Source organism: Kogia breviceps, chromosome 5 (genome assembly GCF_026419965.1).
Source record: "Kogia breviceps isolate mKogBre1 chromosome 5, mKogBre1 haplotype 1, whole genome shotgun sequence".
Lineage (NCBI taxonomy): Eukaryota > Metazoa > Chordata > Mammalia > Artiodactyla > Physeteridae > Kogia > Kogia breviceps.
Genome location: NC_081314.1, coordinates 131,270,756 through 131,297,874, shown reverse-complemented (window position 1 = coordinate 131,297,874; position 27,119 = coordinate 131,270,756). Strand labels below are relative to the sequence as shown.

The 27,119-nt window shown below is 39.4% G+C and overlaps 2 protein-coding genes across 9 annotated transcripts in view; one reads left to right on the top strand and one right to left on the bottom strand.

Moving 5' to 3' along the window:
- The window catches only part of APP (amyloid beta precursor protein), a 283,850-nt gene that overhangs the window by 219,249 nt on the left and 37,482 nt on the right, over positions 1-27,119 (top strand). The window lies entirely within an intron of this gene.
- JAM2 (junctional adhesion molecule 2) overlaps positions 240-27,119 on the bottom strand; it is a 283,683-nt gene continuing 256,803 nt past the window's right edge. Inside the window, exon 11 of the mRNA XM_067034971.1 lies at positions 240-249. The gene's annotated coding sequence lies outside the window, so the exon portion shown is untranslated. The remainder of the gene's footprint in view (positions 250-27,119) is intronic.

The following is a 27,119-nucleotide window of genomic DNA, read 5'->3' as shown; positions in this document are numbered from 1 at the left end:
CCATTTGAGGTCCTAACACCAAAGCCAAAGAAGAGAGCTCCCTGGGGAGAATGGCTTTTCTGGGTTAAGCTTAGTTGTCTCATAGAAATGTTCTTCATTTGAAGGAACATTTAAAAATAACTTACTTTTAAAGTAGGACCATGGATGAAACAAGATGGGCTGTGAGTACTAATTATTTAAGCTGAGTGCTGTTTAAGCTGAGTGGGAGTTCTTTGTAGTATTCTCTTTACTTTTATATGCGCTTGAAATTTTCCATAATAGAAGTTGGTTTTTAGCTTACTTTCCAAATAGAATCTGCACAGATTTCTTCCAGGGTATGTCTTGTACATCTAATTTCTAATTAACTGCTTTGTCATGAGTCTGATATGCATGCATCTGCCTTTTCTGTGTGTAATCAGATTTTAGATTTGGAGTCAGTTCAGTGTAAGTCAGAAGCATACTAAAATTCAGAGCTGCTGGGAAAAGGAGAAGATCCAAAAGAACCTACAAATGCATGTTGTTTATATAAAAGTTTGTGCTTATAAAGGCAGGCAGTTAGAATATGTTTAATACAGTAAACCATCTGGAGAGAAATATAATAGTTTTGTTAAATAAGGATAATCGTTGCTCTGGAGATGAAGGGTTTTCACCAGTCCCGAGGAGCTGCTAGTATCTTTCTTGACGTAGGTTTATCTGCTTCAGGTAGTTTATGCCCCCACAAGGGTAGAATTCTCTATTATGCATGAAAATGAGGAAGAAGCTAGTCACACCAGAAAGAAAAGGGCAAAAGTGGGCACTGGCATGAAATTTGTGAGAACAGTGAAGTGTGACTGACTGACTAAAGCCTCAAATTCATCAGGCCCATGAGTTCCAGCCCTGACCGTTTTCACCCACTGTGCTTTCCTGAGAAAACCATCTGTTTATGCTGCTCTACTGTTAACTCCAGTAAATCCCATATCCATAACAACAACCTGTCTGCTGAGTCCCAGTGACATATTCCAGACGCAGAATACAGGCATACCTCGTTTTGTTGCGCTTTGCAGATATTGCATTTTTCACAGATGGAAGGTTTGTGGCAACCCCGTGTCGAGTGAGTCTGTCAGCACCGTTTTCCAACAGCATTTTCTCACTTCAGTCTCATTTTGGTAATTATTGTGATATTTCAAGCTATTTCATTGTTATTGCATTTGTGATGGTGATCTGTGATGAGTGATCTTCGATGTTACTGTGGCAAAAATATAGTGGCTCGCCAAAGTCTCAGATGATGGTTAGCATTTTTTAGCAATAAAATATTTTTTAGGGCTTCCCCGGTGGCGCAGTGGTTGAGAATCCGCCTGCCGATGCAGGAGACACGGGTTCGTGCCCTGGTCCGGGAAGATCCCACATGCCGCGGAGCAACTAAGCCCGTGAGCCATGGCCGCTAGGCCTGCGCGTCCAGAGCCTGTGCTCCGCAACGGGAGAGGCCACAACAGTGAGAGGCCCGCATACCGCAAAAAAAAAAAAAAAAAAAAAAAAAAAAAAAAAAAAAAAAAAAATTTAAATTAAGTTATGTTTATTGTTTTTTTAGACGTAATGCTATTGCACAGTTAATAGACTACAGTATAGGGTAAACATAACTTTTATAAGCACTGGGAAACCAAAAAATTCATGTGACTTGCTTTGTTGAGATATTTGCTTTATCGCGGTGGTCTGGAACCGAGCCTGCAGTGTCTCTGATGTATGCCTATATTTCACCCGTTTCTCAAACTCCAAACTATGTGTGCAAGGAAGAAATCATTGTGTCCCTCTTGACATTGACCCATTTTACAATCTCAGTTATGGGTTCTCCCAGTTGCCCTATACATATCCATGATGCCTTCCTCTACTCCACCCATGTTTGCTTATCAATCTGAAATCCTATATATTCTACCTCCTATATTCATGTGGAATCCCTGCTCTGTAAAGCCACGTTGTGAGCTCAGATCCCTGTCCTCTCACATGACTTTCGCTGGACTCTCAACTAGTCATCCTGCCTCTTGCCTTACCTTGGTCCCCTCCTACCCAAATTCTTCCTCTTCAGGGCTGAGTTGCCTGCTAAAATGAACATACAACCTGCACTTGGTTCCTCCTTGCTTTAAAAGCAGCATCCTTCAGTAGTCAACTGAAATGTCCACACTCCCGTAAGCCCTTGACTGATTTGCATAGGGAGCCAGAGGGAAGAGCTGGTGTTTGTGTGACAGTCATATAGCGAACCGATGAGAATCTCTTACTGATGATGTTGCTGGCCTGAGTTCTTTACGAAAGTTCACTCTTGTTGAGGTTCCGGGCCACCACATATAGACGTGGTAGGCGGTTTAGGGAAAAAGCGTAGACTGACATTCATTCCACATTCCACTGACGAAGCCAAGCCCTCTGGTATGGGGCCACCTCCACATGAAGTGGAGCTTTCTTATAATTCACACAAACGCAACATATGCGCTAGTGACAACACTGGTGAATTCAATGACAGCACCTCCAACTAACTTGCCCTTAACAGATAGTAAAGTGATGAAAGTGGAATTGGAGCCAAGGTCTGCATGAGTCCAAAATTCATACTCTCTCTGCTACCCACTTTCCTACTCACAATTCAGTAGAATTTTCTTCTACTAAACCTCAGTGTCTAAAGCACCATGTATCCACCTCTAATACCGTACTCTACTTTGTATTTAATTGTTTATTGACATGTCCACCAGCCCCCAATCCTGTGAGATCTTCCAGGACATGTCTTGGTCATGTCTGTATCCTTGGGATCCAGCAGAGGACCTGATACTCTAGTATTAGTCATCATAGCCTAGGTTGAAGCAAATCCCTAGGCTGCAAAGTAGATGCTCCTTAACTTAGGTGGGTCAGGTGATCTCCATAACCCTAAACACCCACCCTAAGCTCCTTCCTTAGCACCTAGCATAGCTACTGCTACACGAAACAAATCTCTTTCCTCGGCCACAGCATTCTCCAAAGCTATGACTGATCAAGCCAACAAAAATGGGTGCATTGGCAAAGGTATCAAAATAAAGAATAAAGCAGAGTTCTCAGGACTGTAATTAATAACATTTTACAATATTGTACTATATCATATCCATGACCCTCTGCTATTTGGCTTTCTGCCCAGTTCATATACTTTGACACTTGATTGATTAAATATGTTGTCTGGTTTGACTCTTCCATCAACCAGAGCCTGAGGCTATTTATTTGCTTTGCTTCACCAATAAGTATGAATTATCAAAACTACTCTATTAGTTTTATAAAAGCTTGCTGTTTATTCTTTTATAATAATTTTTCAGTTCAGTTTGAATTACTGTTACGTGTAAGTTCCCAGGCACCTCATTTATTACTCGATGTTTTCCTTTTTTAAAAAAATGTATTTGCATACAAATTATGAAGTTTTCTGTAAAGAAAGGTGTAAGGCGTTTGTAGAGGGGGAAAGAATCCCTTCCTCATTTAAAATAGCTGTTTAGGACAATTTTTTTGGTTTATTCAGCAAATGATAGAATCATTAATTTAAGGAAAATATGCCTCTTTTCAATGTCCATATTCTGTTTTAATCATCTTTTAACCCTTCAAAAAAGCAGAATTCCTTCATCTCTACTATGGTTCATCTCGGCTTTGCTTTGTCAGTTTGCTGTTTCAAAATGAGTGGATTTTTTTACCCTTTGTAATCTTCCTTAAATCTATGCTAAAAGGATTCTATTCTTCTATCAGCACTCACCAGAGTACTTCATTTTACAGCTTCCTCAAGGCTAAAAACATTGCAGCTCTCAACTCAGGGCTGGCTGTTTCACAGAATGCTGTAATGATCAAGTTATGAGAAAGGTAGGAGGAAGGAAAGGGGGAAGGAAGGCCTAATTGTTTCATACCCTGGGTTTGTTTTTTTTTTTTTTCTTTTAGCATTCAAAATTAGTAAAAACATGAATTATTGTAAACCAGATGTTGGAAGGATCTCTGATGGAACAAATCCATAGTGAATGGGGTGCGACTGAAATACGTGGCAGGAGATCAAGAAACTCAAGTTAATGAAAGAAGGCTTATAATTTTTTATTACAATTTGACTGTGGCCTCCTGATAAACTTTTCTCCTCTTTGGGAAAAATACAGCATGTTTATTTCAAGGACACTGTTTCCATTCTCTGTTCCTAGTAAACCTATTGATTTTTGGATTTAATGAATCCAAAGTAGTCTAGACTTAAAATAGAATATTTATGGCACTTGCCAGACCAACAAAATGGAACATTCATTACTACTGAGAATTTTAAGTATCCTTGTGTATAATTGTTAGTCAAGGGAGGGCATCAGGAAGAAAAAAAAATCATAAAAGTAAATAAAGTGAGAGAACTATTAACTTACTCCACTCTTACTCGTTTTCCATAGGAAATGACTTTTAAGTATAAGTAGATTTTAGAACTGATTTAAGTATTTGGCAACAAGAACATTTATTTGTATCATAAATTGCCAAAGACATTTTCTTCCTTTAGTTTTACAGTAGTCTCAGAGCTCCTTATTAGCATTTTTTCCAGTATTATTACCTGAATTACAAGTTTGACCAGTGTTTAATTGCCTGCCCTCTAAATGTGTATCTTTGTCCCCCTCTTAAGCAAGACAGTTACTCTTCCAAAATAGTACAACTCATTTTATAAATGAGAAAATGAAACTGCGTTGTCAAGTGACCTACATATAAGCACATTAATCTTCAAAACGGAAAAGTATACTATGACAACAGCAACCCAGTTTTCTGATGCTTTGCCTGCCATGTTGAAATGTCTCTAAACAGCAAAATATAGATGTGTCAATGCCAATGAGTTCATACCTCAAACCCAACTGGTCTGTAGATAGTCTTAGGAGGTTACAGCCCTTAAGCATTTAACTCATCCATAGTGGCTAGTTTAGTGCTTTGCAGACATTTAGTTCTTTATACCTTTTTTGGATATGATATGTAAGCTGTCTTTTTCTTAGGAGTTTAATTACTGAATCTATAAATATAATGTATGTCATTCAGATGATCTGTGGAAGTCAGTGATAGGGTCCTTTTGATATATGTAGGGACTTCCCTGGTGGTCCAGTGGCTAAGACTCCATGCTCCCAATGCAGGGGGCCTTGGGTCAATCCCTGGTCAGGGAACTAGATCCCACATGCTGCAATGGGAAGATTCCTGCATGCCGCAAATAAATATCCTCGCGTGCCACAACGAAGATCCCACACGCGGCAACGAAGATTTCATGTGCCGCAACTAAGACCCTAAGATTTTTAAATGCTGACTAATATTTTTTTTTAAAGTTGATGTATGTAACTTGACATATGTAAATTATTGACATGGAAATTATTCAGGGAAACAACATCAGTTTCCCTGGGTAATTTTTATAATATTCCCTTCTGGCAAACAGATGTGTTTTTTTCTGTATTTTCTGATCCATAATTTTAAAGGAAAAGTCAATCCTTTAGCATTATTTAAAAAGAATACATTTTCTAGGAAGAATGAATGTCAAAAAGTTTAATTTAAAACAAATAAGCATAATCTCTGCCATGCCAGCAGATAGATTGTAGGCATTAATATGTATAATTCAGAGTGGTATATTGATCTTATTTCTTGCGAACCCAGTGTACCCTGGCAGTCATTAAATGACTTACATATAAACAACATTGTTTATTTCATGCCATTGCAGTGGCTCTCTGGATTATGTTTTTAGTCTTCATAAGTAGGCAGTATCTATTAAAATCTTTTGCATATTTTTAATAGGGCTCTTTGCATTTTTATTATTGAGTTGTAAAAGGTCTTTATATATTCTGGATACTAAACTCTCATTAAATATATGATTTGAAAATATTTTCTCCTTTTTGTAGGTTTTCTTTTCACTTTCTTGACATCCTTTGAACACACAAAATTGTAAAACTTTGATGAAGTCCAGTTTATCAATTTGTTTTCGCTGTTGCTTATGCTTTAGTATTATATCTAAGAACCATTGCTCAATCCAAGGTCAAATATATTTATACCTGTGTTTCTTTCCAAGAGTCTTATTGTTTAACTCTTATAGTTAAATCTTTGATTCATTTTGAGGTTAATTTTTATACGTAGTGTGAGATAAGGATCCCCCTTCATTCTTTTACATGTGAATATCCAGTGTCCTATCACCATTTGTTGAAAAAAACTATTCTTTCTACTTTAATTGGTCTCGGAACCCTTGTCAAAAATGAGTTGACTAAGGACATATGGGTTTATTTCTTGACTCTCAATTCTATTCCTTCTATATATACATTCTTATTACAAAACCACACTTTTTTTTTTTTTTTTTTTTTTTTTGCGGTAAGCGGGCCTCTCCCTGTTGTGGCCTCTCCTGTTGCAGAGCACAGGCTCCGGACGCGCAGGCTCAGCGGCCATGGCTCACGGGCCCAGCCGCTCCGCGGCATGTGGGATCCTCCCGGACTGGGGCACAAACCCGCATCCCCTGCATTGGCAGGTGGACTCTCAACCACTGCGCCACCAGGGAAGCCCCAATACCACACTATTTTGATTACTGTAGCTCTGTAGTAAGCTTTGAAATCAGGCAATGTGAGTCTTCCTCCTTTGTTCTTTTTCAAAATTGTTTTGACTATTTGGGGTCCCTTGCTTTTCCATATGAATTTTAGTCTTTTTTTCCTCATTTCTGCAAAAAATGTAGTCAGAATTTTAATAGAGATTACCTTGAATCTATAGATCAATTCAAGGAGTATTTCTATTGTAATTTTTTTAATGAACTTTTAAAACACCATCACTACTTGAAGAGATATCCACTATGAGCTGATTCCACTTTGACCCCATTCAGGAGCGTAAATGTTTGAAGTCACAGGAAAATTGATTTAGCACTCTGTCACCCTTTACTCCAAATTTTGGTGAGATTCAAGGAAATTTCTTTGTGAACTCTTCCTTATATTGTGACACATTGGTGGGTTTTGTCTATTTTCATGCCATTCTCTGGTATGTGTGTGTGTGTGTGTGTGTGTGTGTGCGCGCGCGCGCCGCACGCACCTTGACCAAATGGGTGAAGCCTGAGGCAGTGCCTCTCACACCAAGCTCTGCTGGTGCCTGTGATGATCCAGTGAAGTTCCAGAGTTTTTCCTTAACTCACCAGCTCTTACACATGGCCCTGTAATTTGAATCAAAATCCAAAAAAAAATCCTAACTAAAATGATTGGGGGTTGAAGTCAGACCACAGTGGGGACTCCTAGACTACTTCTGGCAGGGAACCCTGCCACAGATGTATCCTGATTTTTTTTGGTAGATTCTGGGGAGCAACCAATGATTTTACACTGGGGAACAAGGGCTGGTTATTTTGTTTTTCACAATCAGCTGCCTTCAAGGTTCATATTTTTAAAGAGAAGAAAAAAATTGTAGTGATATTTGCCACCCTGAAAATAGAGATGCATTCAAATTGAGATTAATTTTGAAATCTGTTTCCACAAAGTCTTACTGGGAGAGAGATGAATGTATTTGCATGTGAGAAAGACTTTGGAAGGAATGTTAATTTTACTCTTGCTCTTCAACTCAGAAACAAATTTTGCAATGTACTCCCTGAGTAAACTCTGTTACTCTTTGTTAACTATTCTCCTGCCATCTATACCATGGCCTGCTTTAGAAAATCAGTCATAGACACTGGGGTATAATGTCTCATCAAAAACAGATCAATCTGTTAACCCATTCCAGATTATGAGGCATGTGTCCAAAGGAATGTTTACATCATATGAATCAAAACACTATTCAGAAACAATCTTTTGGACTTGGAGTGAAAAACAGGTGGTGAAAAGGCCAAAGTTAGGATGTTACTTAATTTCATCTACTGTTGCTAGATCCATTGACCTGAGACAGTGAATTTAAAATAGCCTATTTAATGTGTTTAATTTTTTACAAATATATTTATTTACATGTGCTCATAAAAGCATGAGTTAAATCTTATTATTTCTGTGGAACAGCAAATGGTGACTACTTGTATTGTCTTATGCATGTCTCAGTATCTTTGCTTTTGATCTGGGTGGTAGTTAGAAGAGTCTGCCCATCCCATGAGAGCAGATAGAGGAACTGTGTGTTCAGCTTCCTCTTTAACATTAAACTTGATAAAGCTTCTCCTAAGGCCAGTTGAGACCAGAGGCATTGTCATCTGAGAGCAGGAGGAAGGGCCAGCTCAAGTTTCATGCCTCTCAGAAGCAAGAGCCTGATCCAGCCTGGCCTTGGCAAATGATGCATTTCTTCTCTTTCAGAGGCTAGCATAGTGAAGGGAAGCTCTGGGGCTGTAGTGAGTTGCTTCTGAAGCTTTGCCAAGTTATGAAGGAACTTCCTGGGACCTGAACAGTGGAGAGCTGGGAATGCAAAAGGGAACATATCATATTAATATGATTATACTTATTAATGTCTTATATTGTTTTTATTTAGGAAACTCTAGAAGCAAAGCAAATTTCATACTCTAGGTTTTGGGCAGAGGGCAGGAGTTGTGGAGAGAGAAATTGGTGTTTGAAATTCTAAATTAGTGACTCTTTTGCAAAAACCTGCCTTCGTTTTGTTGATGATTACTGAGGCTTGAAATAATTAAAATGGGTTTACTCTCAAATGATAGTCAACATATTTGATAGAAAGGAAAGTTGCCAAAATGCCCTTTTTGATATGGCATACACAAGAAGAGTATCATGTATGGAGCTGGACTTAAAAGCGTAATATTCATAATGTGACATTTCTTTATTACACGAAAACTTTTTCTTTAGTCATGACTGTGACCAGATAACATAAGCTTCTTGCTGTCTATAAGTTTTCCATGATACCAAAAAGCAGTTTTCTAAAATTTTTGTATATGAAACTTTGTTAATAGTTATAGTTTTCTAATCAAAGAGCTTTAGTCAAATTTTAAAAAATCACTTTATCATTGCCACTGAGATATCACTAGGTAAATGCCTTAATTCTCAGTCACCACTCTAATAATATCAAGGGAATATTAGAGGGTTTCAAAAGTATATATGTAGGGCTTCCCTGGTGGCATGCTGGTTAAGAATCCATTAGCATGATAGCTAGTGCTTCCCACTAGCGATCTATTTTACATTTGGTACTGTATATATGTACATGCTACTCTCTCACTTCGTCCCAGCTTGCCCTTCTCCCTTCCCGTGTCATCAAGTCCATTCTCTATGTCTGTGTCTTTATTCCTGTCCTGCCCCTACATTCATCAAAACCATTTTTTTTTTATGTGTTAGCATACAGTATTTGTTTTTCTCTTTCTCACTTACTTCACTCTGTATGACAGACTCTAGGTCCATCCAACTCACTACAAATAACTCAATTTTGTTTCTGTTTATGGCTGAGTAATATTCCTTTGTATATATGCACCACATCTTCTTTATCCATTCATCTGTCAGTGGGCACTTAGGTTGCTTCCATGTCCTGGCTATTGTAAATAGTGATGCAATGAACATTGTTGTACATAACTCTTTTTGAATTATGGTTTTCTCAGGGTATATGCCCAGTGGTGGGATTGCTGGGTCATATGGTAGTTCTATTTTTACTTTTTTAAGGAACCTCCATACTGTTCTCCAAAGTAGCTGTATCAATTTACATTCCCACCAACAGTGCAAGAGGGTTCCCTTTTCTCCACACCTTCTCCAGCATTTATTGTTTCTAGATTTTTGGATGATGGCCATTCTGACCTGTGTGAGATGATACCTCATTGTACTTTTGATCTGCATTTCTCTAGTGATTAGTGAGGTTGAGCATCTTTTCATGTGTTTCTTGGCAATCTGTATATCTACTTTGGAGAAATGTCTATTTGGGTCTTCCACCCATTTTTGGATTGGGTTGTTTTTTGGATATTGAGCTGCATGAGCTGCTTGTAAATTTTGGAGATTAATCCTTTGTCAGTTGCTTCATTTGCAAATATTTTCTTCCATTCTGAGGGTTGTCTTTTCATCTTGTTTATGGTTTCCTTTGCTGTGCAAAAGCTTTTAAGTTTCATTAGGTCCCATTTGTTTATTTTTATTTTTGTTTCCATTTCTCTAGGAGGTGGGTCAAAAAGGATCTTGCTGTGATTTATGTCACAGAGTGTTCTGCCTATGTTTTCCTCTAAGAGTTTTATAGTGTCTGGCCTGAAATTTAGGTCTTTCATCCATTTTGAGTTTATTTTTGTGTATGGTGTGAGGAAGTGTTCTAATTTCATTCTTTTACATGTAGCTATCCAGTTTTCCCAGCACCACTTATTGAAGAGGCTGTCTTTTCTCCATTGTATATTCTTGCCTCCATTATCAAAGATAAGGTGACCATATGTGTGTGGGTTTATCTCTGGCTTTCTATCCTTTTCCATTGATCTATATTTCTGTTTTTGTGCCAGTACCATACTGTCTTGATTACTGTAGCTTTGTATAGTATAGTCTGAAGTCTGGGAGCCTGATTCCTCCAGCTCCATTTTTCTTTCTCAAGATTGTTTTGGCTATTCAGGGTCTTTTGTGTTTCCATACAAATTATGAAATTTTTTGTTCTAGTTCTGTGAAAAATGCCATTGGTAGTTTGATAAGGATTGCATTGAATCTGTAGATTGCTTTGGGTAGTATAGTCATTTTTGCAATGTTGATTCTTCCAATCCAAGAACATGGTATATCTCTCCATTTGTTTGTATCATCTTTCATTTCTTTCATCAGTGTCTTGTAGTTTTCTGCATACAAGTCTTTTGTCTTCTTAGGTATTTTGTATCCTGCTACTCTACGAAATTCATTGATGAGCTCTAGTAGTTTTCTGGTAGCATCTTTAGGACTCTCTATGTATAGTACCATGTCATCTGCAAATACTGACAGTTTTACTTTTACTTTTCTGATTTAGATTCCTTTTATTTCTTTTTCTTTTGTGATTGCTGTGGCTAAAACTTCCAAAACAGTGTTGAATAATAGTGGTGAGAGTGGGCAACCTTGTCTTGTTCCTGATCTTAGTGGAAGTGGTTTCAGTTTTTCACCATTCAGAACAATGTTGGCTGTGGGTTTGTCATATATAGCCTTTATTATGCTGAGAAAATTTCCCTCTATGCCTACTTTCTGGAGGGTTTTTATCATAAATGGGTGTTGAATTTTGTCAAAAGCTTTTTCTGCATCTATTGAGATGATCATATGTTTTTTATTTTTCCGTTTCATAATATGGTGTATCTTATTGATTGATTTGAATATATTGAAGAATCCTTGCATTCCTGGGATAAACCCCACTTGATCATGGTGTATGATCCTTTTAATGTGCTGTTGGATTCTGTTTGCTAGTATTTTGTTGAGGATTTTTGCACCTATGTTCATCAGTGATATTGGCCTGTAGTTTTATTTCTTTGTGACATCTTTGTCTGGTTTTGGTATCATGGTGATGGTGGCCTCAGAGAATCAGTTTGGGAGTGTTCCTCCCTCTGCTATATTTTGGAAGAGTTTGAGAAGGATGGGTGTTAGCTCTTTTCTAAATATTTGATAGAATTCGCCTGTGAAGCCATCTGGTCCTGGGCTTTTGTTTGTTGCAAGATTTTTAATCACAGTTTCAATTTCAGTGCTTCTGATTGGTCTGTTTATATTTTCTGTTTCTTCCTGGATCAGTCTCAGAGGTTGTGCTTTTCTAAGAATTTGTCCATTTCTTCCAGGTTGTCCACTTTATTGGCATATAGTTGCTTGTAGTAATCTCTCATGATCCTTTGTATTTCTGCAGTGTCAGTTGTTACTTCACCTTTTTCATTTCTAATTCTGTTGATTTGAGTCTTCTCTCTTTTTTTCTTGATGAGTCTGGCTAATGGTTTATCAATTTTGTTTATCTTCTCAGAGAACCAGCTTTTAGTTTTATTGATCTTTGGTATCGTTTCCTTCATTTCTTTTTCATTTATTTTTGATGTGATGTTTACGATTTCTTTCCTTCTGCTAACTTTGGGGGTTTTTTGTTCTTCTTTCTCTAATTTCTTTAGGTGTAAAGTTAGGTTGTTTATTTGAGATGTTTCTTGTTTCTTAAGGTAGGATTGTATTGCTATAAACTTCCCTCTTAGAACTGCTTTTGCTGCATCCCAAAGGTTTTGGGTCATCGTGTTTTCACTGTCATTTGTTTTTAAGTATTTTTTTATTTTCTCTTTGATTTCCTTAGTGATCTCTTGGTTATTATGTAGTGTATTGTTTAGCCTCCATGTGTTTGTATTTTTTATAGATTTTTTCCTGTAATTGATATCTAGTCTCATAGAGTTGTGGTCAGAATAGATACTTGATACGATTTCAATTTTCTTAAATTTACCAAGGCTTGATTTGTGACCCAAGATATGGTCTATCCTGGAGAATGTTCCATGAGCACTTGAGAAGAAAGTGTATTCTGTTGTTTTTAGATTGAATGTCCTATAAATGTCAAATAAGTCCATCTTGTTTAATGTATTATTTAAAGGTTGTGTTTCCTTATTTAGTTTCATTTTGAATGATCTGTCCATTGGTGAAAGTGGGGTGTTAAAGTCCCCTACTATGATTGTGTTAGTGTCTATTTAACTGTCTATTTACCCTTTTATGGCTGTTAGCATTTGCCTTATGTACTGAGGTGCTCCTATGTTGTGTGCATAAATACTTACAATTGTTATATCTTCTTCTTGGATTGATCCCTTGATCATTATGTAGTGTCCTTCTTTGTGTCTTGTAATAGTCTTTATTTTTAAGTCTATTTTGTCTGATATGAGAATTGCTACTCCAGCTTTCTTTTGATTTCCATTTGCATGGAATATCTTTTTCCATCCCCTTGCTTTCAGTCTGTATGTGTCCTTAAGTCTGAAGTGGGTGTCCTGTAGACAGCATATGTACAGGTCTTGTGTTTGTGTCCATTCAGCCAGTCTGTGTCTTTTGGTTGGAGCATTTAATCCATTTATATTAAGGTAGTTATCTATATGTATGTTCCTGTTACCATTTTCTTAATTGTTTTGGGTTTGCTATTGTAGGTCTTTTCCTTCTCTTGTTTATCCTGCCTAGAGAAGTTCCTTTAGCATTTGTTGTAAAGCTGGTTTGGTGGTGCTGACTTCTCTTAACTTTTGCTTATCTGTAAAGGTATCAATTTCTTCATCGAATCTAAATGAGATCCTTGCTGGGTAGAGTAATCTTGGTTGTAGGTTTTTCTCCTTCATCACTTTGAATATGTCCTGTCACTCCCTTCTGGCTTGCATAGTTTCTGCTGAAAAATCAGCTGTTAACCTTTTGGTGATTCCTTTTTATGTTATTTTGTTGCTTTTCCCTTGCTGCTTTTAATATTTTTTCTTTGTATTTAATTTTTGATAGTTTGATTAATATGTGTCTCGGAGTGTTTCTCTTTGGGTTTTTCCTGTATAGTACTCTCTGTGCTTCCTGTACTTGACTATTTCTTTTCCCATATTATGGAAGTTTTCTACTATAATCTCTTCAAATATTTTCTCAGACCCTTTCTTTTTCTCCTCTTCTTCTGGGACCGCTGTAACTCAAATGTTGGTGCATTTAATGTTGTCCCAGAGGTCTCTGAGACTTTCCTCAATTCTTTTCATTGTTTTTTCTTTATTCTGCTCCTTGGCAGTTATTTCCACCATTTTATCTTCCTAGTCACTTATCCATTCTTCTGCTTCAGTTATTCTGTTATTGATTCCTTCTAGAGTATTTTTAATTTCTGTTATTGCATTGTTCATCACTGTTTGTTTGGTCTTTAGTTCTTCTAGATCCTTGTGAAATGTTTCTTGTATTTACTCTATTCTGTTTCTGAGATTTTGGATCATCTTTACTATCATTACTCTGAATTCTTTTTCAGGTAGGTTGCCTATTTCATCTTCATTTATTTGGCCTTATAGGTTTTTACCTTGCTCCTTCGTCTGTAACATATTTTTTTGTTTGTTTCTTTTTTTTTTTTATGGGTGGTGCTTTATTCGTGCCAAACTGGTTGTTTGGCCTGAGACATCCGGCACTGGAGTTTGCAGGCAGTTATATAGAGCTGGGTCTTGGTACTGAGATGACGACGTCTGGGAGGCCTCACTCCGACTTGTACTCCCTGGGGTCTGAGTTTCTCTGTTAGTCCAGCGGTTTGGCCTCCAAGTTCCCATCACAGGAGCTCAGGCCCAACCTCCGGCTTGGGAACCAAGATCCCTCAAGCTTCATGGCATGGTAAAAAAAAAAAAAAAGGAAGTCAGAAAGAAAAACAGGAGCCGTACAAAAAATAAAAAACAAAATAAAATTAGAAAGATAAAAAATATATTAGGAAAAATAAAACTATAATTGAAACAACTGCAACAAGCTAAAATAAAACCACAGCAGAAAAAGGGGGGGGGGGCAACAAGCCAAAAGGAGTGATCACTAACAATGTATAAAGAATAAAATAAAATTAGAAAAATAAAAGATTTATTAGGAAAAATAAAAATATAAAAGAGTCAACAGCAATGGATCAACAAGGTAAAACAGAACCCCAATATAAAAGAGGAAAAGAAAAAAGGGAAAGAAAAGGAAAAGCCTTGGCTATGGGGGTGGAGTTTAGGCAGGGGTGGAACTTAGGCAGAGGTGGGGTTTAAGGTGGGGCAGGACCTAAGCGGGTGGGGGGTGACGTTTGAGCATGGGGCAGGGCCTCTGCTTAGGACCTGCGCAGAAGGGGAGGGGCAGCATGTCCAAAGGAGGGCCTCTGGAGTGTGGAGTTCTGGAGTTTGGAGGTAAGGCCCTGGGTGAGGGTGCATGGGTGGGGTTTAGGCCCAGTGCAGTTGGAGGGGCTCTCAAAGGGGGTCTCCTCTCTGAGTGTAGAGGTGGGGCCCCAGGTGGGGGTATAGGGGCAGGGGTTGGGCTCTGCACTGCGAGAGGGAGGCTTTGAGGGCAGAGGATTTAGGCCCAGGAGCCCAGCAGGCTCCCCGGTGCCTAAGTGGACAGGGAAAGCACTGGCCCAGTTTCCTTCTGTTCCTCTGCACCTCTCCCCCACCGTCCCTTCTGGACCCCTAACCATGGGTGGGTCCCGCTGGATGCAGGACGTCCACCCCTCAGGGGTACTGGTCCCAGAGGCCCAGCCTTTGCTTTTACTCTCCCTTCCCCTCCCCCAGCCGCCCCTCAGGGAAGCCAGTCCCATCCCGCCTCCACTTCTCCTCCCCCTTCACTCGCCCCACGTCCTCCCCGGTTGCTGGGGGTTCCTCCTGTCCCCTTAGGTGTCCGTGGTACCGCACTGGTGCTTGGTAGGTGCTCTCTTTTCTTCTCTCTCTCTTTTTTTTTTTTTTAGCCGCGCCATGCGGCATGCAGGATCTTAGTTCCCCAACCAGGGATCGAACCCACACCCCCTGCAGTGGAAGCCGGAGTCTTAAACACTGGACTGCTGGGGAAGTACCCTCTTCTCTTTTTTTTAAGACTCATTTGATTCTCAGAATAGCCCTGAACAGGCAAAGCAAATAGTGGGAAAAGAATCTGAAAAAGAATATATATATCTGAATCACTGTGCTGTACACCTGAAACTAACATGACACTGTAAATCAACTACGCTTCAATTTTTTAAAATAATAATAAAATAACTCTGGACAGGCAAAGCAAATAGTTGTTCCCTTTATTCTCCTTCAAGAGCCTAACCTTCCAAGAAGGTTGATCTTATGTCCACAGCCGTGGATACATATACATATGCTACTCCATCTGCATGCAATACCCCTACCCACTTTTGGCCTATTGAGATCTTTTTGAGCTTCCAAAACCCCAACTCTCATGTCACCTCTCCCTTTAATTCTTTAATTAACACAAAGCATCTGTACTCTGATCATTATAATGATCATTATATAGTACATGTGTCTGCTGTTGTTTTGATGTGTACATGTCAACTAATTGTCCTGTACTAATTATAATCTCTTTGAGGGTGTGAATCAAATTTCTTGTGCATTCGTTTCTCCTGAAACAAATTACTAGGTACAAGCCAGTATTACAGATACGTGTCTTCAAGGAACTCTTCAGTTAGAAGATTTGTGATTCTTGGGTCAGCAGCATCAGCATCCCCTGGGGACTTGCTAGAAACTCACATTCTCTGGTCCCATCCCAGACTTTCTGAATCAGCAATGCTGGGTTGAGGAATTAGCAATCTAGCTTTTAACAAGCCGTCCAGGTGACTGTGATGCATGCAGAACTTTGAGAATTACTGATTTAGAGTGTGTTCAACTTACAAAAAGTTAATAAATAAATGCGGATCTATTCTAGCCCACCAATAAGCCATTTAGATTTACCCATACTGTTATGTCCTAAATCCACATGATAAAAAACCATATACCACAAAAAGTGCTTAAGGTGAAAACCTAAATGGAGTTAATGTATTTGATTAACTCATGAATACAACAGCTCCATTTATAGAAAAAGATACATAATTGCTGAGTAGTTTTAGATGAAAAGATGCACTTCTCATGTTTAAATACTAAAAATCAAAACATAATTTTTTTAAATTATCAAATTGGTAATTTTTTAAATCTGTCATACCATGTCATAACGAGGGTAAGTGAAAAGGAATTTCATAAGCTGTTGATCATTAGATGGATATAACCTTTTTATGGAACTGCTTGCCTCTCCCTAATAAATTAAAACGTACAGTCTTCTCTACTTTGACACCATATTCCTCCAGATATCCTGGCCCACCTGTGGAGAAGAGAGGGACATTTCAACTGTCACTTGAAACCCCTCAGGACTATTTATATTTTTTGATAAGCATCACTGTCTTTAAAATAACTATAAAGAAAGGACAAATGACATGCATCAGACTTGGCTCCCCCTTCAGTTTATACTTATAAACTGACTCCTCTTCAGTTTATATTTCTCTCAGTTTGGAGTTCCGTGCCCCTAAGATTGTAGGGAAATTGGAGTACGTGATGTTAGGTGGAAATGGTTTTAAGTCGCGAGTCTAAATGATCAGTGAAAGTGTTAGACCATCTCTGGTTTTTTTCTTCCAAGGTTTTAGAGTCTACTGTAACCCTAGAGATCTCAATTTCTATGCTATTCTGTAAAAGAAGAACGGAGATACTTCCTAATACACTATTGCTGCCTTCCTCCTGTTTTTTAGGGTGTTGTCATCTGTCAAAACAAGTTCTTGGCGATTTTTTTTAATACTGAGAATGAACACTTGAAGCAAACCAACCAAATTTAAGTGTTTTGAGGATAATAATAATTACAGGAATAGCCTCTCGGTTTTCTGCTAAGAATCAATCTGAACAGTTTCTAAATTGCTGTTGGCAATGGCAGTTATCATGAGGAAAACAGAAAAAAAGAAGCTGTTTCAAGAAAGGTAGGAATAGATGGGATCTGAGGGAAGTACCTTTTCAATCTAGTGATCAGGCCTTGCCAGAATGGATTTCAAGTTTATAGGCTAAGTCTCTGCTTTATTTCTCTTTGCTTCCTTTTGGCAGAAAACCAATTTTCAACACTTCAGTGCCTTCTTTCTGTCTTGATGGAGAAGCTTTCTTATACCTGATGTACCTCTTTTGAGTATAAGAGAGGAATTAAGTTGAGACTGTCTGCAGAGTTACTAAAACAAAGTTATCCAAAAAAAAAAAAGGCCTAATTTCCTGTCCAGTAAGTCAAATACTGTTTGAATGTATGAGAGAGACCTTGCTTGCTTTCTAGATCTCTTTGATGTACGGTAAAGAGATGGGTCCACACTAACAGAGCAGGCTAGTGTGATGAGTGTATTGACTCAACAGCTCATAGCTTAGGCTTCCTTCACCGCCCTGTGTGATTTCTGCACCTTTGTACATCAGCCAAGGACAGAGGAAAATATCTGGCATTTGCTGGTTTGGTTGCTGTAAGTCCTTGGATGTGAAAAGCACCTGAGGACTCATCCAGTGCACTCCCTGTGGAAGTTTATTCTGGAAGCCATGTGCTCTTGAGGCCAAGTGATGCCCAATAATGTTGGGGCATTCTTGTTAAAAATGCAGATCTCTGGGCTCTGATTTACAAAAATCTTCATTTTCCTTACCCTACCCAGGTGATTCTTAAATATTCAAAAGTTTTAAAACTCATGTTTATATGAAGTACCAAAAATACAAGGATTCTTACAGGCTTAGATTATGTTTCTGTTGATCTTAAACATCGAAGAATAGCAGTTGCTGTCATTGAAAATTAGCCACGTGGATTTCAGGTGGTGCTTATTTCCGAAGCAGTGACTATCTAAAATATTAAAGTGGAGCATTATTAACCTTGAAGTTCAAATTTGTTTAGTTGTTTAGTTGTGACAGGGTTGGTGGCTATGTTTTCTTTATCCACGTTAAGACTTCTCATTAGCTATGAAAAGGGATTGGCATAAACAGCTTATTAACTTTGATTAACTATGTCTAAAAGAAATGAACAAGAATAGGGCAGGCTCCAGTCAGCAAATGCTGTCTCTCTTAATGTTTTCCCCATTTGCTCTTTTATTTGCTTTCAGAAGTTGTGAATTTACTACTCTACCTATCAGAATCTTTTCTTCCCTCTTTAGATTCTTCACTTTTCTATTATAGATACTGACATTTTATTCAAAGAAATTACTCATTTAGGCTCTCTTCAAATCGAAAGTGATATTATTTTAATAAGGGATAAAAGGGAAAATTGACAAAATACACCTGGAGTTGTCAGCATTGTAAATGACACACGGTAAAAGCTTAATCTTGGAGGATCGTCAGAGAGCCTAACATTCGCTCAGGAAGTGTGTGTCTCCTTAGAGAACTGACAAAAAACAATTACCAAGACAAGGCACGCTGGGTACCAACTTCAGGTGCCAGACCTGAGAGCATCTCACTCTGTTAAGCAACAGTGTATGTATTTTTTTTTGATAATACGGGAATACAAATTATATTCCTTTGCTACTTAAAGTATCTCCTGTGGAGACTTGGCATAAAAATCATACACCATCTATTTTTTTCCCCCAAAGCAAGTAGACCATGTAACTGGAAATGTCCCAGACGTGTGAGGAATTTGTCCTTTGGAATTTTCCCTCTGCCTGTAGTGAAGGCAGGTAGTGGAGCAGCTAGCACTTGAGAACTTTCTTGGCAAATGGCCAGAAAATGTAAGGAAAATGAAAAGCCTCAAAGGTCAAGTATACTTCCAACCTTGGACTGTGGCACATTTGAAAGAAATCACTTCCTTGTCATTTTTATGAAAGGGGCAGGACATAAAGTTCACTGCACATCCCCACTGATAATTTACACTCCTTTTCTCATCTTCAGCCATTACCTTTCCCCAAAAAAAAAAAAAAAAAAAAAAAGAAGGGCTTCCCTGGTGGCGCAGTGGTTGAGAGTCCGCCTGCCAATGCAGGGGACACGGGTTCGTGCCCTGGTCCGGGAAGATCCCACGTGCCACGGAGCGGCTGGGCCCGTGAGCCATGGCCGCTGAGCCTGCATGTCCGGAGCCTGTGCTCCGCAACGGGAGAGGCCACAACAGTGAGAGGCCCGCGTACCGCAAAGAAAAAAAAAAAAAAAGAAGAAGAAGAAAGCAACAAAATCCCTTTGAAAAAGCTGTTCTGACCTTTGATCTGGGTATGACTAGGTGGGCATTCTAGTCAACTCAGGCTGCCATAATAAAATACCATAGATTGGGTGGCTTAAGCAACAGAATTTGGTTTTCTCACAGTTCTGGAAGCTGGAAGTCCAAGATCAAAGGCTCAGCAAGTTTGGTTTCTCCTGAGGCCTCTCTCCTTAGCTTGCAGATGGCTGCTTTCTTGCTGTGTCCTCACGTGGCGTTTTCTCTGTACACAAGTGAGAGAGATCTTCCCGGCCTGTTGAAATAGGGCTCCACCTTATGACCCCGTTTTACCTTAATTACCTCCTTAAAGCTCCTGTCTCCAAATACAGTCACATTAGGGCTTAAGGCTTTAACATATGAATTTGGGGGAGGGGGGGTACAATCCAGTCCATAATAGTTGGCTACAGCATGTTTTTGGATAGATCCAGTGTACCCCGTCTTCAGTATTCCTCAACCATCATCTATTTAGTGCATGTGGGTTCTTTCATCCTCAGAAAATCAAGGGAGGCCATGAAAGACATTTTTCCTGCTTCTCTACCCTAAGTCATTGAAACCAGTTTTCATGTCAGCAACCTTCTACTCTCTCTTTGTGAACTTCAAATATAGACCTCTTTGATATATAAAAAGCATACACTTGACACAGAGAGATTTGATGGATTTTTAAATGTTGTTCTTTTACTAATTTCTCCATATTCTTTTCTTCATCTCTAAGTGGCTAAAGCCGGGCATTCCCTGTTTTGAGGCATAAGGACAGACCAGATAGGATGACAAAGTAGAGCAGGATAAATCCACAACCAGGTATTGGTAGCCAGCTTTTCTCATGTCTTAAGCCAAAAGTCACAAATAACCTAGTTGTAGTAAACATTCTTTCTGTAAAATATTCTATTCCAATCATCCATATTTCATACAAGAATAAAAGTAAAACTTTAGGCCACTGCAGAAGTTATATTAAGATCCAGCTTGTTGGGCTTCCCTGGTGGCGCAGTGGTTGAGAATCCTCCTGCCGATGCAGGGGACACGGGTTCGTGCCCCGGTCCGGGAAGATCCCACATGCCGCGGAGTGGCTGGGCCCGTGAGCCATGGCCGTTGAGCCTGTGCGTCTGGAGCCTGTGTTCCGCAAAGGGAGAGGCCACAACAGTGAGAGGCCCGTATACCACAAAAACAAAAAAAAAAAAAAAAAAGATCCAGCTTGTTGAATAGACTAAGTTCAAATTGATACGCTGAATGTTATAGATGACCCCAGCTATTCGAGCATCACTCCATTTAGCTGCTGAATGGAGGTATGACCTACGTCATACTGGCATATGCAGACTCAGTTCTGGCATGAGAGATGGTTATGCTTTCATCACCCTAGAGTTAATAAAACCTGAAACCTACCAGGCATTTACCATGCGTTGTGCTGCCAAGGACAATTCAGCTTCCAGCTTCTTAGAAAGAACATAACATAACCTCTGTGTTTACAAGGTTTTTGAAACTGAGGCCCTTCCACTGCCTTGCTGAGCTGGCGTTGACACTGGTACCCAGAATTCCCGTGCAGCCAGTGAGGGTCCAGAAGAGGGAGTGATTGGTTTCCCTGTAGAAGGGAAGAGAGATGCTGAGAGCTGAAACAGAGAAACCTTTTGGTCTCCATAAGCACTTCCTGGTGTTCAGAGGGAAAACATCTCTGCACTCATGGAGCCAAATTTTCTATTAGATTATAGAGCTCTTCACTCCTCTCTAATCCACTTATCCCAGCCTTGAATAAAGGGCCCACTAAAAATCTACATTCTACTCTTGTATGTTTATTTATAGTCAGAAATGGCTATCTCATTAGCAGGTGGTTAATATTCAGTTATACGGGTAGTGTAATAGTTTCCTAGGACTGCCAGAACAAATGACCATGAACTGGATGGCCTGAAACAACAGAAATTTATTCTTTCACCATTCTGGAGGTCAAACGCCTAAAATGAAGGTGTGCACAGGGCCATGCTCCCTCTGAAGAGCCTAGGGGAATATCTGTTTCATTCCTTTTTCTTGAATCTGCTGTGGCTGACAATCCACTGACGTTTCTTTGGCTTGTAGATACATCACTCCAACCTCTGCCTGTGTGTCTTTTCCAATACGACCAAGAGCCCACCTGACTCCTGTAGGGTCCATATGGGATTGAGGGCCTTATTCTAGTATGATCTCATCTTTACTTGATTACATCTGCAGAGATCCCATTTCCAAATAAGGTCATATTCAGAGGCATTGGCGGTTAGGACATCGGTATATTTTGGAGGGGGAACACAATTCAACCCATACCAGGCAGGGTTTTTTGGTGTTTTTATATATTTTTTGGCCACACCACACGGGCATGGGGGATCTTAGTTCCCCAACCAGCGATGGAACCCGCGCCCCCTGCAGTGGAAGCGTGGAGTCTTAACCACCGGACTGCCAGGGAGGTCCCAGGCAGTTTTATTTTTAATTTCCTTTGACTTCTACAAATCCAAAAAATTGTCCAAGTTTCTTTCCAAAACATTATCAAATTTAAGTCAAAGGACTGCATGTTTTTTTATGACCTCTTCATTTTAAAAAAATAATTTCCATATTTAATTGGTTCAAATTGTGAAAGGCTTTAAATCCTTTGCATTTGCTTGAGGCTGATTAATGAGTAAACTTGTAAACCATGACTGTTTTAATTAGCCAAGGTTAATTAATGTTTACTGCACTTGGAAGATGAAAGACATGGATAAATGCACCGTAAGGTGAATCATTTTTTAATTTGTTGTTGAAGCTTATAGTATATTCGAATAAAGACTGCTTATATCACAAACACACACACAAAAAGTTGTTGGAGCCCTGTGGTGATTAGTGTAGAGGGCTCTAAATTTGGGGTTAATTATTTACATATTGTTGAAGATGATCATGTTTTAATACTGTATATTCAGAGAAAGGTAGTTATATTTTTAATCTGATTGTGTAAAAGGGGAAAGAAAAGAAATCTGAGACCAAATTGATAACTCTTTATATACTATATCATAATTTAAGATGAAGTCTGTTTTTTGTTTTTTTATTTCTGAGTTGAGACTTTTTCAGAGCAGGGTGGAGGAGGACTCTGCTGAGATGAAAATAACATTTTTAAGCAACTTTTTTGAAGAAGGGAAATTACTAGAATTCCATGTAAGTTTTCAACAGGAAAAGCATCAGGGTCTTGGACGAGGTCTAATGCATTGGAAAGTGTGGAGATTAGAAACAGTTTAGAAGGAAAGACTAGGGCAAGATCCCTGTTACAAGGCAGCAAGGAGTATATCGTGGAAACAGTTGTCTCAGGCAGCAAAATGGGTTCTCCATTCTTGATGAGGACGTGGTCATCTGGGGTAATTTTCCACCATGTTCAGTGGAACACACCTGGCACCAGGGTTCGTGGCTTACAGGGAACTTGAAGCAGAGCTGGCTGGCCTCAGTGACAGCACCCCCATTTCATTTCATCATTGTCTGAAGGGAGAGCATATTCAAAGGTAAATTAGCAAAAGGGTTGGGTCTACTTTATTTTTTATCTCCTACACAGTTTTCTCATGTGTTCTCTGCAGAATAAAAAAAATAAGGTTGCTTTTTTTTTTTAATCATCTCATGGTTGCTCATACTGAAATGACTGGATTTAAGGGGGGGGGGGCGAGGAGAAGACCTGTGACGCATTCTGGATGCAAAATACTTTACTCCCTGTCGTTCTTAACAGTAACCACCAATCTGATGTTATTGTTAAGCACAGCAGTTCAACACTGTAAAGAATTTTTAGTGAGGATGCGACACTTCACTGTGGATGGAACTGTTCATTATCGAGCAGGATTCAATGTACGATAAATCCCTCTGGGGGAATCTAATGTGGGCTTTTTTACTAAAATACCTGAGAAAATGGGAAAACTCCCATTTTCATCCCAGTGCTTCCCAGTGGGCCTGTTTCAGTCTTTCCATGAGCTCTCCAGGCCCATATTTCCAGGGGCTCCAGACCTCTCCACCATGATGTGTTGGAATATCACAAACTCAACGTGTCTAAATAGAACCTGTCTTTCTCCCCCCATATTTGCTCTTTTGATGGACAAAACTGAGGTCAAGAATAAAAATATTACCAGCCACCCGATAACACCTCCACCCTATCCCAGTCACAACCTCCGCCCCCCCGCCGTGTACCTCCCGCCACCTCCAAAGTAACACTGTTGTTCTTTGTATCACTTCCTTAACCGTCTTTCAGTTTTTATCACTAGTGTACATCCTTGCCCACTGTCTTCTTCCCCTTTTTTTTTAATGTTGACATGTCTCTTTAGGATTTTATAATCCTCAGTTTTCCCCTCTATCTTTATTTTTCTTTTCTTTATAATTTACTTATTACTGAACTGCGGGCCACTCAACCCATGGAATAACCATAGTCTGGATTTTGCTAATGGCATACTTTTCCTGCAGGTCGGTATATTCCTTCTCCCTGGGTATATCCCACAAATGTAAAACCCCTAGCTTCTGTCTAAGCTGCTTCCCTTTTCACCTCCCTTGTGTCCCAGGAACCAGAAGAGTCCCAACTCTCGGACAGCCCATCCTCTGTGCCTTCATCCATGTACTTGTATCTACTAGAACAGTCGTCTGTCTTCCTTAGCAAATCTGTAATATCACTATCTCCTCCACCCCAAAGTCCCAGTTTCTTTCTTTCTCACTCTGTCTATGCCCCTTACCATAGCATTTGTATAGGAATTACTTTTATGCCCATCTGAGGCCATGAGCTTTGAGTAAAAAGAAACTGCCTTAGTTATTTCCTGCACTGGCCTGGAAGACGTAGGATTGCTGAACGGCTGAATAAATGAATGAGCTCATTAATTAATAATAAAATGATTCTGATTTTCTTGACTCCAGATTAGTTTTCTTAAAGTGAGTCCTTTCAGCCTCTCCACATCTGCTCTATTAATGCTTCCCCAAAGACAGACACTTTCCATCCGTCTCCAAGCTTCAGATGCCAAGCACTTTCCATCGCCAGGCTTGGTTCTCCCTATATTGTTAAGGGATCCCGTGAGTCCACTACTGCAGAAGAGGAAGAACCACTGCTGTTCTAAAAATGTTCACTGCAGAACCATTTTGTGTTAAAACAAAAATAGGCCAGTGTGCAGAAGAGCATAGAGGGCTGATGTGGTTTTTTTCAACCTGCATAAATAAATCTTTCAGATGCACTACCACTTATACAAACATGATATGCTGTCTGCAGGAACAGGAGCGTCCTCCCTTGTGATTTGCACTGATCTTATCCACCCTTGCCTGCACCCCTTCTACTTACCAGCATAAATCTTAGGCTCTTTGAGTGAAATCACCTCTGTATGGATGTTGAAAATGTTACTTTCTACCATGAGCTAGCCAGCCTTGGTAACCGATACCTTAACATCCTTTAAAATACAGGCATATCTAAGAGATCATTGCAAACTTGGTTCCAGACCACCAGAATAAAGTGAATATCTCAATAAAGCTAGTCATGTGAATTTTTTGGTTTCCCAAGTGCATGTCAAAGTTATGTTTAAACTATGCTGTAGTCTTTTGTATGCAACAGCACTATGTCTAAAAAACAACATACTTACTTCTGCTAGAAAATACCTTATTGCTTAAAATGCTAACCATCATCTGAGCCTTTATCGAGCTGTAATCTTTTTACATTGATAACATCAAAAATCACTGACCATAGATCACCATCCAAATATAATAATAATGAAAAAGTTTGAAATATTGCAACAATTACCAAAATGTGATCCAGAGACAAAAAGTGAGCAAATGCTGTTGGGAAAATGGCACCAATAGACTTGCTCGACACAGCGTTGCTAGAAACCTTCAGTCCGTAAAAAAATGCAAAGCACAGTAAAGCGAAGTATTGCCTTTATTGTATGCCTGTATAGAGTTCTGTCAATTAGGCATTTATCAGATATGAATCAATTAGCGTGCACTGTTTTCATAGCATAGCAAAGAATGATTACTAGCTGTTGAGAGGGGCACTGTTGCCCATAGGGTGACTCTTAACACAGGTAAGAAAGACTTCTCCCACAAGTTTGGGAGAAGGTGCCAGTCAGACAGGACTACTGCTTACAGGGCGCAGGTTGGACAGGACACACTGGTAGGGGCATCACTCAGACTCCCTCCCTTGTCACGTGCAGCTGGGGGTACAGGGTGGAGCTGAAATCCAGTCTGCACAGAGCTTGACGAGCCGTGTGCCCTATATGTGACACATCCTATGGGCTGGTGAGGGCCTGGCCTTTATCAGAAGTAAAGGTGATGTTTTAATCTCCAGCTGCTCTCTCTTCGTTGGTTTAGAGCTGAGGTGGGGCAAAAGGGGGGATACTGTGGGTTGGTGCCCAGAATGCCCCAGCATCCACAGCAAAGGCTCCAGGGGAGTATGTGCTCAGATTGTATACAGCTGCCAGAATGACTTTGCATGTTTAAAAATGTATGCAAGAGCAGCTAAACAGTCATTTGAGTCCTTTTTAAAAATAATCTTCCTCATTATCCTTTCTTGTGCTCACTAAAAGCATGAGCAATTTTTTTTTTTTTTTTTTTTTTTTTTTTTTTTTTTTTTTTTTTTGCGGTACACGGGCTTCTCACTGCTGTGGCCTCTCCCGTTGCGGAGCACAGGCTCCGGACGCGCAGGCTCAGTGGCCATGGCTCACGGGCCCAGCCGCTCTGAGGCATGTGGGATCCGGGGCACGAACCCGTGTCCCCTGCATCGGCAGGCGGACTCTCAACCACTGCACCACCAGGGAAGCCCAGCATGAGCAATTTTTTAAAAATGAAATGTGATACTGACCCAGATAGAGCAAACCTCAGGTTTGATTTCATGTTTCCAATTTACTGTATAGCATAGGACTTACAAGTACAAAGAAACAAACAATAAACTGTACCAACTACGCAGAACAACCTACCAGAGAACAAAGAAATACATACTCTGGAATGGCACTGGAGAAATACGGATTCTTGTGATTGCGTCTCTCTATGTCCTCAAATCTGATAACTCCAATTCCAGGGGCCTTCTTCAGTAATCTCACAAAATTCTGTCTCCTTGACCACAGTCATAACAACTAGATGATAAAGTGATGAGGGGACGAGATGAAATAATTGATTCCGGAAAGGATAAAACTATGTTAAAAATTATTTTTGGTGGGATGGCAAGTGAATTTTTGTTTCTTTTGTCTTCTTTGCACTGAATGTATGTGACTCATAATTAGCACCAAACTACGTTTTTATATAGGAGGAATCACAGTGAAGTGATGCTGCAGGGCTCTTAAAGACAATTTTGAAGAGAAAATTCTACCTAATCATAATTACTTTGAAACTCCTTGAGCTTAGCCATAAAAGTATACGTCTCTCAACTACCCCAAGACAGCCAGTTTTTCCTCTAGCATGTGAAGAGACAACTGTTTTGCTAGGTTGAAGGCCATAAGAAATAATTGACTTTTGTTTAAGGGATACAAGGCATAAAAATCACATTTATTTTAATTTAGTCTGCAGAGGACATTTAGTCTGCATCTGCTTACATTCATGGCCATATATGCATTTTTACTATATGTATTAACCAGAGGAAAACACCCATACACATGCAGGCTAAAGCTGGCACTACAGATTAGCTCCTAACACTGAAATTCTTCACTATGTGTTGTTTCTTCACAACTAGGACACATTTATATATGTGAATTATGCCCTCAACACAGCATACTTTGAGATTCTTTCTGT